Consider the following 18,286-nt stretch of genomic DNA (forward strand, 5'->3'; position numbering starts at 1 on the left):
CACCCTATAGTAGTCCGCTGCTGGCTGTAGCGAAGTTATTGTATTGCAAAAGTAGGCAGAGTGCATGATTCACAGTTACCTGTGCTTATTTCCGGGCTTTTTCATTAAGTATAATTAGGTCAGTAAACCTTGTTGCAAATACTTACATAGTATGTAGAGGCAGCGTTTCAATGTTGAAAACAGACACGAGACTAGGGAATCATGAAACCGTATCCTAGCACGGATATCTCATGAAACAGTAAAAAATTGAATGAATCAGTGTCAAAATTTATGCATAAATGTGAAAGTCACCTGAACTCAGTAGTCCAGATGACCTAATGGTCACACTTTCCAACATGAGGCGGAGACTAATTGCTTAAGTAACTCAGAGTTGTACAAAATGCTGTAACAAAAATATGAACTGTGCGTACAGTATATTGCAAGTGTGATAAGAACTATCGTTGAAGTGGACTTACTTTCTGTACAATGTACGAAAAAAGTGATTGAAAGTGCATTAAAGGTGTTCTAATAAAAGGACTTTATGTTATGGACGCTTCACGTAAGCGCAATGCTATAAAGACTGTTTGTTATCAACAGTGAATTTAGTTAAATGGCCTATGACCGTACATTTTAAGATGTACTGCATCAGTTGTGCATATGAGTATTAAAGCTGTGTGCTTCAGCTACGACAGAAGGAAACAGCCGAATCAGAACATCTGAACGTTATTACGACAGGTGAGCCAACCACGAAAGACGAAGTCACTAAGCTCATACACGTCTGTATTGAACGCCCACCACTGTGGCTATACAGTGTGTATTAGTGGAAACTAGTGTATAAAAGCAGTATACCGTAGTGTTCCGGTGAAACTAATACTTGCAGCAAGAAAAGTACTATTCTAACGCGTTCAGGTACTGGACTAGCGACGTTCGGAACTAACAGCGAGTTATTAACTTCTATCTTTGGCTGAAAAGTGATGCTCGGTGGTATGTTATTACATGTACACACACGGGAAACGCAGCGGCGAGTGGCGACGCTGGTGATCAGCTGATCGACGCCTGGGGAGGAGCCGCCTGGCCAGAACACAGCACGTCCGATCGTCAGTCAACGACCTCGCCTGCAAAGGGCGTATTCCTGATCATCGTGCCACATCACCGGCAACATCTTCCGTCGGAGAAGTCAACTCGACAACACAGCAAAAATTGTACAAACTTTGTAAATGTGCATTACGTACGTAAATGTTGGTAAAACTTAATGCTGAAATGAGCTAATGGCTCAGACATGAAAGTTAAAGACTTTGGTTCGAATAAACAGAAACACAAATAATATGCAAGAACAGTTAATATTTAATATTTTGATGCAGAAGTCAAATATCTTCAACCATTTTCTGAGAAATATATTACTTTGAAAACGATGTTTATCAAAAGACATAAACTTTGACTACCAAATGAGTAGATTCTGGAGAATGTTTCAAATGGGAACAATTTGAAGGCTCCGGGCGGGGATTTACACCCTGGTTTTCCCGCGCATGTAACCTAGATAGGGGAGCACAGCTATGAAATCCTGGGGGTTGTAGGTTCATACTACGTTGTTCCTATTTGTAGATTAGTTGATGGGCTAAAGTGAGCTGGTAATCAATGCCCATAAGAATAGTGATATTTAACATGTAATTTACTATGTCGAATGAACAATGTTCAGTGTAACATGAACAATTTATTATGTAAAATGAACAATTTTCGATGCCTAATGAACAATATTCGATGTAACCCGAATAATTACTTATGTATGACGTACAATTTTGATGTCAGTCAGATGAACAGTCTTTGACGTGAAGTATGTATGTTGTGTATACTGTGAACAATTACAACAGTGAACGTGATTAATATACAGTGATAACGGTACAGGTGGAATGCCTGTTTAAAAAATGTGGCTTCTGAAACAGACATGCCAGGGGGCCGTTGTACCGTGTGCTCCTGGGAATGTCGATTAATAAAAGACTCTTCGTTTAAATTAACATTAATGATTAAAATAATAATTAAAATGTAAATAAACATTCTGCAATTATTTTCTCAAGAAAATGCGGCGTCGAATCTGTACATAAAATGCATATTTTTTGAAGCAAAGTACACTATTTAACGCTTCTCCGCACTATGTAATTCACATATAATAACTGTGATTCTCTCTTGTACTCTTGTCTAAATAGCACGCACGATCGGCCATTGCCTATAAGTGTAAGCTATTGTAATAACCTTATACTAATTACATGTTATCTAGTGTAAAATGGTTTTTACTAAAGTATTTAGTCTACCCCTTCCCCCAAAGCAATATATTTATATAATTTTTCAGAAAGCTGAGCCAAGTTAAGCGCTGCGAGATCGGCAGCATTGTTGGCAGCCATTACGCGCCACACCTAGTAAAAGAAATTCCCTTACAGCTTTCTGCACGAGATACGACTGCAAGTACGACATATATGGACTCTGCAAATAAAATTGAAATGTAGCAATAACAATTGTTTCAAAAATATTAAGAAATTCAACCAGTTCTACAGTTCAGTTATTTCTTTAAGGCGCTTCTCGGCCAATGTTTTATTAATAGCTTTTGAAGAATTAAAGGGAAAGAAAATTAAGCAAAGAAATTATTAACAGTTACATACAATATTCACAACGCGACCCCACGATAATTAATTTCTCATGCTTTTCATCTGCGATAAATCCCTGATATGAAAATTCTGTTTGTAACATTCTTACGTACGTAGTTACGTGGCATACATTTAGACGCTTCACGCTGAATCATAGATAATAAACAAGGTATATTGACAGTAAAGAGTATCTAAAAGAACTCAATTCATATTATTCCATTTACTGATATATAGATACTGTCACTATAAAAAAATTAAAATCAATTAATAGAGTGCTACAACTAAATTTATAGAGAACGGTGTGTGATAGTTACGGTCAAATGCATTTGCTTCTGATTATTAACAGTGCATTTTTAGAAACTTTGAAAACATCTTCCAATCGTCCAGCTCGCCGCAGCGCACGTATGATCAGCATGATCGAGAAGAGAGAGCGGCAGCTCATCGGCTCACACACTGTCCTAGCAGCAGGCCGGCGTGCACACTGGCCTCTGACGCGCTGCGAAACTGCGTTCCGTACAACGCCACCAACCAGGAGAAAATGCAGTTAACCGTAGCTGTTTCACCCTGTTCCCGATAACTTTAGTTGCTGTATATCGTTTCACTTCTATAATTTGTTGGTTTATACTTAATGCTTTCAAAATTTATAATATTTAGGTTTGGTTATCACATTTAGCATTCAACCGCGATTTTTATATATATTTTAACAACGCGTTTCGAGAGACAATGCTCTCATCATCAGGTTGTAAAATCTATGTCGCGAAATTAAACGTACTAAAAAGACAAAATACCATCACCAATAGTTGGTGGGTCCATAGAGTAAAAAAGAATTAAAAGTATATTGGACTGTGGGTCCTCGTCTTACATTAAAGTTGTTGACGCAGGTCGATGGCCGTCCCATAGCTACCAAATATGCTGTCGACTGCGCCGGCTCGGGTGCTGTTGTGGACTAACGTGCCTAGGTGTTGTGGCGTGGTTACCGCCGTGTGCTTGACGGTAACGCTATGCTATTGGGCGCCTCATTTCCTTACTGCATTGGTCTGCCATCGTTAGCCTCTCGCAACTCCGTCATTGACATGCTACAAGTTTTAAGTCGCATGCCTGCCCTAAAATAATTCTAAAAACCCGCTAAAAAATCTCATTTCTTTAAAGTTATCTTGTACATTTAGGATATTGCTTTGTTTCTTTTCATGGATAGCTATCTCGAATTCCTCTAGTAAGTCAAGTTTCCTCCCTTTCTTTTCTACATGCAATATTTCTACGTTGTCTTCTATGCTATTAAGGGGATGGCCTGTTTCATATATATGGTTCGCAACAGCTGATTTGTCATAATTTCCTAACCTGAACGCATCTTTATGTTCTTTATACCGGATCGCGAATGATCTTCCTGTCTGCCCTATGTATTTTGCATCACACGTTCTGCACTGAATCTTATAAACTCCCGATCTTTCAAACTTATTTCTCTTCTCGCCAATATCGTGCTTAAGGCTATACCTCACTAGGTTATTAGTCTGAAAGGCTATTTTGACATCGTATGGCTTAAAAATATTTGCTATCTTTTGTGAGACTTTTCCGTAGTATGGCATCGTGATAATTTTCGCTTTCTCTCCATCAGGTTTATTCTTTTTGCGCTTATTACATTTTCGTAACAGTTTTTTAACTATATCTATTCTGTAACCGTTATTCTTCGCTATTCTCTTAACGGTGTTAATTTCAGTCTCCCTATCTTTTTCACTCATAGGTATATTGACTGCCCTATGCACGAGACTACGGAAAGCAGCTTCTTTATACGCCTGCGGATGGCATGAATCATTCGGGATCACGGCATCAGTTGTAGTTTGTTTTCTATAAACGGAAAACGCATGTTTGTTGCCCTGCTTTTTTATATTCAGGTCCAGGAACTGTAGACAATTGTCAGTTTCGTACTCCACGGTAAATTTTATTTTATTATGTGCGTCGTTGAACTTTTTTACTAGTTCCTCAATGTCCTCACTGGAACCATCAACAAGTAACAGAGTGTCGTCAACATAACGTTTGTAATAAACAATTTTATCCGTAATGTTTTCGTCAGAATTTAGAACTTTATCTTCAAGGTCATTCATAAAAATGTCCGCCATAGTTCCTGAAATTCTGGACCCCATGGCTAACCCATCGTCCTGAATATAAAATTTGTTATTAAACGTAAAATAATTAAAACTTGTAATGAGCTGTAGGAGTTCAATAAATTCAATTGTCTCTTGCGTTGAAATTTTACCGTATTTCAGGAAATTTCTCTTAATGATTTCTATAGTTTCGTTACCCGGAACACTGGAGTATAAGTTCTTAACATCCAACGAAACCAAACGGGAAGTGTCGGTGACTGGCGTATCTTTAATTTCACCTATCATGGTCATACTACCACGCACTGAATAATTATTATTATACACGTAAGTTTTTTTCAGAATTTGGTCCAACATTTTCGTTATTTTATATGCTGGACTGTTTCGACCGTTAACAATCGGACGAACCGGATGCAGATCTTTATGTATCTTCACCTGTGATCTTAATTTGGGGGCCGTTGGATTCATGATAACACATCTTCTTTTTTCGGCTTCTGTCAGCAGGAAGTGCGTGCGTTTAAGAACATTTTTTAGTTTAGTTTGGAAATTGGCTGTTATGTCTTTCGGAATTTCTGTAATGCTATTTTCGACAAAAAACGCTAAGGTTTTCGAAACGTACTCCTCCTCTTTTAATATTACGACCGTATTCCCCTTATCCGCTTTCGTGGCAATAGCTTTCGCTTCATTAAGCTTTTTATTTATAGAATCGACAGTTAGTCGGTCTGCTCTAGTCTTATGATTAACACTATTTCTCTTATTTAATTCATTTTTTACTATTTTATGTAGCTTATGACCGACATGGCCTGTTTCATTATTATTTAATTTAGCAATTTCTGTTGTCATTTTAGTGAGGGCAATTACTTCTTTCGCGACCTTCTTGTTAAATGACGGCTCAATATTAAACTTTAATGCCTTATTTAACATTTCTACTTCTGTATTATCAAATGTAATATCCGTTTTGTTAACCACCCGTGGGTAAAAGCTACATAAAATAGTAAAAAAAAAAAAAAAAAAAAATGAATTAAATAAGAGAAATAATGTTAATCATAAGACTAGAGCAGACCGACTAACTGTCGATTCTATAAATAAAAAGCTTAATGAAGCGAAAGCTATTGCCACGAAAGCGGATAAGGGGAATACGGTCGTAATATTAAAAGAGGAGGAGTACGTTTCGAAAACCTTAGCGTTTTTTGTCGAAAATAGCATTACAGAAATTCCTAAAGACATAACAGCCAATTTCCAAACTAAACTAAAAAATGTTCTTAAACGCACGCACTTCCTGCTGACAGAAGCCGAAAAAAGAAGATGTGTTATCATGAATCCAACGGCCCCCAAATTAAGATCACAGGTGAAGATACATAAAGATCTGCATCCGGTTCGTCCGATTGTTAACGGTCGAAACAGTCCAGCATATAAAATAACGAAAATGTTGGACCAAATTCTGAAAAAAACTTACGTGTATAATAATAATTATTCAGTGCGTGGTAGTATGACCATGATAGGTGAAATTAAAGATACGCCAGTCACCGACACTTCCCGTTTGGTTTCGTTGGATGTTAAGAACTTATACTCCAGTGTTCCGGGTAACGAAACTATAGAAATCATTAAGAGAAATTTCCTGAAATACGGTAAAATTTCAACGCAAGAGACAATTGAATTTATTGAACTCCTACAGCTCATTACAAGTTTTAATTATTTTACGTTTAATAACAAATTTTATATTCAGGACGATGGGTTAGCCATGGGGTCCAGAATTTCAGGAACTATGGCGGACATTTTTATGAATGACCTTGAAGATAAAGTTCTAAATTCTGACGAAAACATTACGGATAAAATTGTTTATTACAAACGTTATGTTGACGACACTCTGTTACTTGTTGATGGTTCCAGTGAGGACATTGAGGAACTAGTAAAAAAGTTCAACGACGCACATAATAAAATAAAATTTACCGTGGAGTACGAAACTGACAATTGTCTACAGTTCCTGGACCTGAATATAAAAAAGCAGGGCAACAAACATGCGTTTTCCGTTTATAGAAAACAAACTACAACTGATGCCGTGATCCCGAATGATTCATGCCATCCGCAGGCGTATAAAGAAGCTGCTTTCCGTAGTCTCGTGCATAGGGCAGTCAATATACCCATGAGTGAAAAAGATAGGGAGACTGAAATTAACACCGTTAAGAGAATAGCGAAGAATAACGGTTACAGAATAGATATAGTTAAAAAACTGTTACGAAAATGTAATAAGCGCAAAAAGAATAAACCTGATGGAGAGAAAGCGAAAATTATCACGATGCCATACTACGGAAAAGTCTCACAAAAGATAGCAAATATTTTTAAGCCATACGATGTCAAAATAGCCTTTCAGACTAATAACCTAGTGAGGTATAGCCTTAAGCACGATATTGGCGAGAAGAGAAATAAGTTTGAAAGATCGGGAGTTTATAAGATTCAGTGCAGAACGTGTGATGCAAAATATATAGGGCAGACAGGAAGATCATTCGCGATCCGGTATAAAGAACATAAAGATGCGTTCAGGTTAGGAAATTATGACAAATCAGCTGTTGCGAACCATATATATGAAACAGGCCATCCCCTTAATAGCATAGAAGACAACGTAGAAATATTGCATGTAGAAAAGAAAGGGAGGAAACTTGACTTACTAGAGGAATTCGAGATAGCTATCCATGAAAAGAAACAAAGCAATATCCTAAATGTACAAGATAACTTTAAAGAAATGAGATTTTTTAGCGGGTTTTTAGAATTATTTTAGGGCAGGCATGCGACTTAAAACTTGTAGCATGTCAATGACGGAGTTGCGAGAGGCTAACGATGGCAGACCAATGCAGTAAGGAAATGAGGCGCCCAATAGCATAGCGTTACCGTCAAGCACACGGCGGTAACCACGCCACAACACCTAGGCACGTTAGTCCACAACAGCACCCGAGCCGGCGCAGTCGACAGCATATTTGGTAGCTATGGGACGGCCATCGACCTGCGTCAACAACTTTAATGTAAGACGAGGACCCACAGTCCAATATACTTTTAATTCTTTTTTACTCTATGGACCCACCAACTATTGGTGATGGTATTTTGTCTTTTTAGTACGTTTAATTTCGCGACATAGATTTTACAACCTGATGATGAGAGCATTGTCTCTCGAAACGCGTTGTTAAAATACATATAAAAATCGCGGTTGAATGCTAAATGTGATAACCAGTATAACGACAACTGCTACCTCGACTCCATAATGGATTATATCAAAAAAAAAATTATAATATTTAGTAACACTTCATGCCGTTATAGGTCCTGTACATAGCTCCAATGTAATTCTGCGAACTTTACATCTTTCACTACTTCTAGATCCAGTCTTCTAGGCCTCTGTTTTTAATATTTCAAGGAACAAATTGTTATACGATTTTTATTTTGATACTTCCAGAGTAAGACCTTATGATTTATACTTTCAAATTTTTATAGTTTGAATACCTTAAGATACTAATTTAGTTTTGGCTACTTTATTTCCATATTTATAATCTACTATTTTATACCCCTTATTACAACATTTAGGCATCTATTCTAGTACTTTAACAGATAGTTTTATATGTAATCGACTTTTTGCAGTTTTAGTTTAAGACCGTCTCTTTTTAAACCCATATCATACCTGCCACTATCCCTCCCTTACCCCCTTTTGCCTTCTTTCACCGTTCTCAATCCTCCTGGCTCCATTTCATAACTTCACAATTCTGTGCCGTTTACATTATACTGTTTTACACTATTAAGGTTCCAACGAAAAGTTTTACATAATTAAACGTTCTATAATTGTAGCATGACCCCTACTGTTTAATTAATGACATCCACATCACCCCCTCCGCGCTTCATTTCCCCTCCCCCAATCAGCGTCACCACATTTCCCCTCACCCCCTCTCCCCTGTCTCCAATATACACCTATTTAAAACATTGACTGCAGATGCAGAAGACAATAATCTGATATGCGGTTGTGAGTAGACAACTGGTTTGTTGTGCAACTGCTTAGGTAAATTCTACATTTACCTACAATTCTTTTCTGTTCCACTTATTGGATAGTATTAGATGGTACTTATTTAGCTTTACTTTGTTTTAGATCTGAACATGATCGAGAGTGACTGAAACATGCAATCTAATTAAAAATAAGAAACTAAGACGAAAGCAACAAGTGAGAATTATGTTAAATATCAATACGCTTGCTGACTTTCTCTGTTGAATATGTTGGCTATAGTGAAATATGACAGTATTTAAAAAAGTTAGGAATAAATGATGCATATAGGGAATGGACAAAATATAGAAACATTGTAAACAACATATTACCGCGCTAATACCGTGTTTGAAACCCGTTGCCACTCTAAACAGCTTCCAGTTCTCTCAGAATGCATAAATACAGGTTCTATATGTGTTTGAGGGAATTTTATACCACACTTCCTGCAAAACAGTGGCAAGTCCAAGTAATTGCGGTGTCGGTGCATAGTAATCACATGCCATTCTCTCCAAAGTCGACCATAAAGGCTCAATAATATTCAGATCTGAGGACTGTGTTGACCAGGGAAGCTGCGACAATTCATCCTTGTGTTCGCGAACCCAGTCCTGGACTATGTGAGCTGTGTGAGCAGGTTGTCTCGGAACACAATATCACCATTGGGAAACAATCATTGTACCACGAGATGGACCTGATCGTTCAAAATGGAGATCCTTTTGTGTTGTTTTGGTGCTGACATGGTTCGCGATCGCAGTATGCAGTTCTGCAGTGACTTTTGCAACTGCAATCCTTTATTTCTCGCTGCATTCCTCTTCAGTCACCGCCTGTCACCATGACTCCACACACACTTTCTTTCGCGCCGTGACTTAGTGGATGATGTTTTCTCCGATTTACCTGTAAACGGTATGAATCTTGGACACGGTGCCTTTTGAAACACCAAAGACTTCGGATCCCTTGGTTACGGAAGCCCCCACTATACGAACACCAACAATTTGCCCTGTTTCGATCTCAGTTTACTCAGGCATAACGCTGTCACAACTAAACAGGACATTGTTATGACAACGACTGACGCTTAGAAGGTCCTGATGGCATTCATGGTCAAATATAAGAGCCTAAGCTACTGGCTTCGCTAGTGTGTATGTGTGTAAGTTCAAGCATGCATTTCTCGCGGCGCATCCACTTTTTTTGTCCAACAGCTGTAATACCCACTTGGGTGGCAATGACAGCAAGTAATGGTTGCACTTAGGGAGAAACGAAACAGTATTGCATGCCTCAGATTAGTAATTTGTGAGGTGTCTGCCGCTGCTTTGAAAATATTTTTACTTAACAGTGGCCTTGAGTGTCTAGCCGTCTCAGAATTTCAAATGATTCAAATGGCTCTAAGCACTATAGGACTTAACATCTGAGGTCATCAGTCCCCTAGACTTAGAACTTAAACCTAATTAACCTAAGAACATCACACACATCCATGCCCGAGGCAGGATTCGAACCTGCGACCGTAGCAGCAGCGCTGTTCTAGACTGAAGCGCCTAGAACCGCTCGGCCTCAGAATTTTAGATGTCTGCTACTGGACGAGGAGTAAAAGTTTTTCGCCGCAGTTTAATGGACTTGTAAACATATTCAGTGGGCTGGATTTCGGGTGAAATGACACTTCGGAGAAACAGCTTTATGTATCATTCAGAGAAGAGGTCTTAAATACCTCTTTCAACATGTATAATTCCTTTAATGCCTTTTATTGCGATACACTGCTACATATTCTATGTTTTGTGTTATCATAAATTGGACTGAAATAGCAGCAAATGCTATAATAATTCAGTTGTCGCGGGTTCACCACTTGATAATACTTCAAGCTTTCATAAACGTGTAATTACGTTGTCCCGGGAAACTCAGACTTGCGAAGAGGAAATAGTGCCATTTTGGAAGAACTTAAAATTTGGAAGTTGAGCGCCATAAGCCCCTATCAGTTCGGTCTCTATAATTATTTTTCTCGATTTATCGATCGCTGTTGAGAGTGCCCGTAATCCAGTGCAGCTGGAATCTTACAGTCCAGATGGTGTTGTGAAACATCGCAGCTGATTTTTGTTTGGTTCAATGTTGGATGATACACTTTAGGGAACGATTTTGATTTATGTGGCGTGCTAACCGAAGTCGAGAGTCACTGTGACCCAACTGGAAGCGATATTCATCGGAAAAGATCACTTGTTGCCAGTCGCTGGGTTATTCCGCATTGACGAGCCCATTGTCGTTGGATGATACTACCTTTTAGTGTTTAGAATATTTGCGCAATGAATTGTGAATAGACTTCAAAGCACAGCAAATTGTGGAGGAAGGAAATTGGAAATTTGTGGTAATGTCTTGCGGGACCAAACTGCTGAGGTCATCGGTCCCTAAGCTTACACACCGCTTATCTAACTTAAACTAACTTACGCTAAGGACAACACACATACCCATGCCCGAGGGTGGACTCGAACCTCCGACGGGGGGAGCCGCGCGGACCGTGACAGGACGCCCAAGACCGCGCGGCAATCCCGCACAGCTGTGGAGGAAGACGGAAGCACATAAGCAGCAGTGCTGCTATGACGAGGTGTCAATAAACAAAGGAAGCTGTGTCATACAGACAAGGTGTCTGTCATTGTGTGTTCATGTCACTTTGGCGAACTTACAAAACGATATATTTTACTCCGCTCACATTTTCTACATGTGTATTACTGTATTGGCATAAGTCCTACATACGAAAGCGATTTTATGATAATGTAACACTTTTATTGAGACCGATCGTTTGGTCGCATGGAAACTTGGTGATCCGCAAGTCTTTTGGATCGATGATATGTAATGTACCATGATGTAGACGCTACCATTACAAGAGAGTGAAACACAACAGTGCTCTTCAAGAGCCGTAACATACACATTTCACGTCATCACAGCTGCTTTTCCAGTGCAAACAGCACACAAATTCTAAATAAATCGCTGTCGCACACAAACACATCGTAATAGTCTTCATGTCAGTCTGAGCTTCACACATATGCTTTACATTCGATTTTTATGTCTACAGTGCATTTTAAGCTGTGGCGTGAAGAATATTATGAGGTGTTGGTGGCACAGTAATTCATTTAGCATGAGTGTGCTGTTTGCACTGCAGCATCTTATGCGTATTCCTGGAAAAGGACAAGGATAATATAAAGACAAAGCGCCGTCCACTGGAACATATTGCTGGAGTGTGCGACGCGCTGCTGACGACAATGTTAGCTTCCTGTTTCCGAAAAGTTACCTGTCTGAAGATGGGCCGGTTACCCGAAACCGGTTACGGCATTGAAATAAAACATTTTAAAAGTATTTGTCGCTGGTTGAATTGTTCACCAGCAATCATTAATTACGGCGGATTTCACCAGATCCAGCACGGATAAAGTAACATAAAAAAATCCATTTATTGTCATAGCACATTCTTCGAACATGGAAGCAGAAGAATATGAAATTTTTGTTTAAGTGACGTCTGATTCATCATTGGAAGAAGCATGTAAATTAAAGTCGCTATCGGAATTCTGGTGTAGTTCAAAGTATGGATGTCGTCAACTGCCGTAGTGGTACTTTCACATTTTGCAATTACATGTAAGTGCGAAATAGGGTTCTCAGATTATTCGCCGACAAAAACTAAATACCGCAACAGACTTGACGCCAGACCTCCCATTTGAATTCAAATTCATTCATTAAGTATTATGTCAAGTAAATATATTCCAAAATAAGAACCAATAGCAATCAGCTCGGTAAAAATTTAAATGAAAAATTAGGAGAACGGCAGTAGAATGGGTCGGCTGTACTATGGGCCACTTGGTGTTTCTCGCGTTTGTTCAAATGGTTCAAATGGCGCTGAGCACTATGGGACTTAACATACGAGGTCATCAGTCCCCTAGAACTTAGAACTTCTTAAACCTAACTAACCTAAGGAAATCACACACATCCATGCCCGAGGCATGATTCGAACCTGCGACCGTAGCGGTCGCGCGGTTCCAGACTAAAGCGCCTAGAACCGCTCTGCCACTGCGGCCGGCTCTCGCGTTTCTTGTTAGTCAGAGCAAGCATACAGTCATAACTACGTAGTTTGCTGTAACTTGAGTGATGTGGCTGTTGAGCTTGTGTCACAGATATTTCTTACTAGTTGCAATGCTGGGCGTTGCTCTAGATGTTTAGTACATACTGCCAAGGAAAGTGGTCGGCCCTGTGCCTCGTCAATACTTACAGCGAATGCAAGCCACATGGGAACTACTGTACACGAAACTCTCTTTCCTTCGAAGTTTCCCTTGCTTTAGACGTAGAAGCTCTCATATGCTGAAGGTGTAGACAAAGTCCCCGTTGTTCAGGTTCTTCCGATGCGCGGATAGCTTTTTATTATTTAGCTGCAGTTTTTTTCTGACCAATACACTTTATTTCTTCGGCGGCATTTCGATAGGTATGAACTGATATTTACCTTAACTAAATTTATCTGCTATTTCTAGTTTATGTAAACAAATCAGGACTTCATCCGTAAAGCATTTTTCGACATGGTTGGTAACACTGTACAAGTTAAAAAAATATGTAGCCTATATCCGCCAAAATGTCCACAAGAGTATCGTATAGAAATCTGAAGTAAATCGGTCGAAAACGTCTAGAGATTTTTGGTAACAATATTTCCCCTTCATATATTACATACATATATGTTTGAAGTCAGATCATGATATCTTATGTAGACAGTGATCTTTCTCTTGTCTTGAAGGAAAACTATGCAAAATTTCATCAATATCAGAATAAAACTATAGATTTTTGTAATTTTCAGCCTCGGTTTATGCTATAGAAGGTAAGAAATAATATTATCGCACTAGTATTAATGTTTAATTAGTCTAATGTACATTGAATAGCAATAATGAACTTCCGCTCACTCAACCCAGTATCTGTATCCGCCATGTTTTACTGTGCAGTGCGAGTCGGGTAGTATAGGCCACGTAAGAAAATCCTTCTTTTTTGAAACTTCCTGGCAGATTAAAACTGTGTGCCGGAGCGAGACTCGAACTCGGGATCTTTGCCTTTCGTGGGCAAGTGCTCTACCAACTGAGCTACCCAAGCACGACTCACACCCCGTCCTCACAGCTTTACTTCTGCCAGTACCTCGTCTTCTACCTTCCAAACTTAACAGTAGCTCTCTTGCGAACCTTGCAGAACTAGCACTTTTCTTTGGTTTGTTCATTTTTTTGTTTTTAGGGAACGATCCGAAGTTTGCTGGTGAGGATCGAGGGGAATTGTTTGAGGCTGGAATGAAGCGAGCGGTTTCAAGTGTTTGCGAAGGCGAAATGACCGAGAGGGCTGCTGTCGATCGTCTAACATTCCTACAACTACACTTTAAAGAAGACAGAAATCAGCAGTAGGGAGTCACTAGAGCTCTATGGCACCTCAGATGGGGTTTTCGAAACCAACATTGTTTTTGGGGAAAGTTTTGAAGGAAATTGGTTCCAATGGCTCTGAGCACTATGGGACTTAACTGCTGAGGTCATCAGTCCCCTAGAACGTAGAACTACTTAAACCTAACTAACCTAAGGACCTCACACACATCCATGCCCGAGGCAGGATTCGAACTTGCGATCATAGCGGTCACGCGGTTCCAGACTGTAGCGCCTAGAACCGCTCGGCCACTCCGGCCGGCGAAGGAAATTGGATCCAGTGTGAAAGGTGTGAGCTGGGCACATAAACTTCATGCAGACATTGAGGATTCATTGTAATACAACAACAGTTTTTTACATTCAATTTTGACAATCAGACAGCTAAATTTTAGCTATCACGCATCGTGTGAAAGGATTAAAACAATATTTACCACAGTAAAATTGACATTTCTGTTGTAAGTTTTCCCTTTAATTTTATTACATTGTAATTATTATATATAAACAGCTTACATTTGTTTGTGAACCACAAAACACTTCTTTTTTTATTTAAATTTAAAAGCCTATATTTTGTTGTATGGACCGTACTACCTGGTAGTTTTATTAACATTTCGAATTGTAAGCCTTAATCTTTTGTTGCTGTGTCTCGTTTTGGTTAGAAATCTTTTTTTTTGTCGCCGTTTACACCAACGTTCGAATAAAGGTTTTATACAGTTATACATCATTTCAAAACGACAATGAAAGGTTTATATGAATTTTGGCTTGAGTCTTTCATACTACTCACCGTTCTCTTAATATCAGTGACGACACTTTACATTTAAGTAACTTCAGCAACTTTTGGGTTGATTTTTAAATCAATTTATGAAGCAAATGAATATTATTTGAAGCAATTGCAATTATTGTTGGCAGTAATTCATTTATAGAAGTTGCATTAAAGACAGATTATACAAATAAACGAGGGGTGCCACAATAAAAAACTAAAAAGAGTTCGACTGATGAAAATGATTAAGAAATGCTGTTCCACAAAATCGTGTAAACTGGGCGCCTCTCCACAAATATTCAGTCTGGAGTTGTCGTGTGGTATGATAAACTGCAAACTGTGCTTGTCAAAGAGCTGTAAGAAACCTTTCGCCATGACCTCCATGGGGAAGGCGTTGCCCCGAAATCTGTTCATAAAGACCGCGACAAAACTTGAACCTGTAGTCTTTTGCTCAATTACTTCTGCAGCGCCCCACAACAGCCGCCAGAGATCCAGTTTGCGCTGGACACAGGAAGCGGACAACTGGCGAATTCCTCGTCCCGAACTGAGCTGCAGCATACTGCGGACAGCACAGGAGCAGCGGCAGCGCCGAGACTGTAGCGGTTCAAACACTGGTTCTGCCAGTTTTCCTCTGCGTCATACGGTAGAAGGAAAGGTGGCGAGCGGCCAGCGTGCTGATGCGCAAGCGAAAGTGCTTGAAACTTCCGGCAGTGATTGTGATTCGAGATTTCTGCCTGTGTTCTCTAGATCTTCATCTGCACTTCGCAAGCCACCTTATGGTGTTTAGAGGAGAGGACTTCGAGAAGCACTGTCGCTTCCCACCTTTCCTGTTCCAGTCGAGAATGGTGCGCGGGGGAAACGGTCGTTGCTAAACGAGCTCGATTCTCCCCAATCTTACTCATAGTCTTCTCGCGAAGTATTCGTATCGGGAAGAAATGTGTTGGTTGACTCTTCTAGCAATGTATGCTCTCCGAATTTTGATTGGAAGTTACATACATAGTCGTGCAAGACACTTCGTTCTTAGCGTTTGCCACTGAACTTGGATGAGAAATTCCATAAAGCTTTCACGCTTACTAAGCGAATCTCCGACTCGAGACACAAAGAAATCGAAAGCTGCTGATTCCTCACTAACTTTCTCTTTTATGTAATCGTTGATAATTCGGTGTTTGAGGGCGCACTCCACTTTTCCTTACGCTGTTTTTGTGTCTACCTCTCTACATATTTGCTACGTCTAGATCTACTGTTGCGCTCCTTACGATACGTCCAGAATACTCAAAGTGTTTTAATATTTGCCGGCCGAAGTGGCCGTGCGGTTAAAGGCGCTGCAGTCTGGAACCGCAAGACCGCTACGGTCGCAGGTTCGAATCCTGCCTCGGGCATGGATGTTTGTGATGTCCTTAGGTTAGTTGGGTTTAACTAGTTCTAAGTTCTAGGGGACTAATGACCTCAGAAGTTGAGTCCCATAGTGCTCAGAGCCATTTGAACCATTTTTTGTTTTAATATTTTCCTTATAGAGTGGATGGTGCGTGAAAAAAAAAAAAAAAAAAAAAACGCTATCCAACACGCCCCGACGGATTGCTCAATGGATTTAAATCGGTAACGAATAGAGTTCTCATTAGCAACACCGTTATCGTTGCCTAAATTCACTTTCATGCTACCAAATTTGTGGCTAAGATGAAAACAAAAGCTGGTTACTCATTGATAAAATGTTTTGACGTAGCAGTATTAATGAAATTCTGTTATTAATACCACGAACGTTCCTTGATGTTACGAGGAGCATCGAAACAACAACTTGGCTGTACACGCAGAAGTTCACCACTAAATGAGTTTTTTCGCGTTTATTTCCACTTTGATTTTGCCGTCTTTATCAAGTGTAAAACATCACAAAACTGCAATATGAACTAAGGAAGACATACCAGATATGTCACATACTTATTATAGATATTTAAATAGTGAGCGCTTAGTGACACGAAGTTAACATTTTACTGGGTGTTTTCGTCAGGATATAACTCTGAACAGAATAACTTGGAATATGCAAAAGATTTTGCAGATACGACGCCTACTCAAAATACGCTGAAGAGCCAAAGAAACTGGTACTCCTGTCTAACATCTTCAAGGCCCCCGCGAGCACGTAGAGTGCCGCAACACGACGTGGCGTGGACTCGACTAATGTCGGAAGTAGTGCAGGAGGGAACTGACACCCTGAATCCTGCAGGTCTGTCCATAAATTCGTAAGAGTACGGAAGGGGGTGGAGATCTCTTCTGAACAGTACGTTGCAAGCCATCCCAGATAAATTCAATAATGTTCATGTCTGAGGAGTTTGGTGGTCAGTGGAAGTGTTTAAAGACAGAAGAGGGTTCCTGGAGCCACTCTGTAGCAATTCGGGATGTATGGGGTGTAGCATTGTGCTGCTGGAATTGCCCAAGTCCGTCGGAATACATAATGGAGATGAATGGATGTACCTGATCAGACAGGATGCTTATGTCCGTGTCACGTGTCAGAGTCGTATCTAGACGAATCAGGGGTCCCATATCATGCCAACTGCACACGCCCCACACCATTACAGAGCCTCTACCAGCTTGAACAGTTCCCTGCTGACATGCAGTGTCCATGGATTCATGAGGTTGTCTCCATACCTGTACATGTCCATCCCGTCGATACAATTTGAAACGAGACTCGTCCCACCAGGCAACATGTTTCCAGTCATCAACAGTATAATGTCGGTGCCCACGGGCCCAGGCGAGCGTAAAGCTTTGTGCCATGCAATCATCAAGGGTATACGAGTGGGTCTTCGTCTCCGAAAGCCCATATCGATGACGTTTCGCTGAATGGTTCGCACGCTGACACTTGTTGCTGGCCCAGCATTGAAGACTGCACCAGTTTGCGGAAGAGTTACACTTTTGTCACGTTGAACGATTCTCTTCAGTCGTCGTTGGTCCTGTTCTTGAAGGATCTTTTTCTGGTCGCAGCGATGTCGGCGATTTGATATTTTACCGGACTCCTGATATTCACGGTACACTCGTGAAATGGTCGTACGGGAAAATCCCCACTTCGTCGCTATCTCGGAGATGCTGTGTCTCTTCGCTCGTGCGCCGACTATAACACCACGTTAAAACTCACTTGAATTTTGATAACCCGCCAGTGTAGCAGCAGTAACCGGTCTAAAAATTTCGTCAGACACTTGTTGCCTTAAACATAGGCGTTGTCGACCGCAGCGCTGTGTTCTGCCTGTTTACATATCTCTTTATTTGAACACGCACGCCTGTACCAGTTTCTTTGGCACTTCAGTTTTACCAGTTTAGATTCACAATCAGTTAATTATTGAAAGGTTATATATGGGTCAAAATTTCATTGGGAGGTTAGTCAGATCTTTTTTAATCCGAGGTTACGGAAGTAAACT

Source organism: Schistocerca nitens, chromosome 1, assembly GCF_023898315.1.
Source record: "Schistocerca nitens isolate TAMUIC-IGC-003100 chromosome 1, iqSchNite1.1, whole genome shotgun sequence".
Classification (NCBI taxonomy): Eukaryota; Metazoa; Arthropoda; class Insecta; order Orthoptera; family Acrididae; genus Schistocerca; species Schistocerca nitens.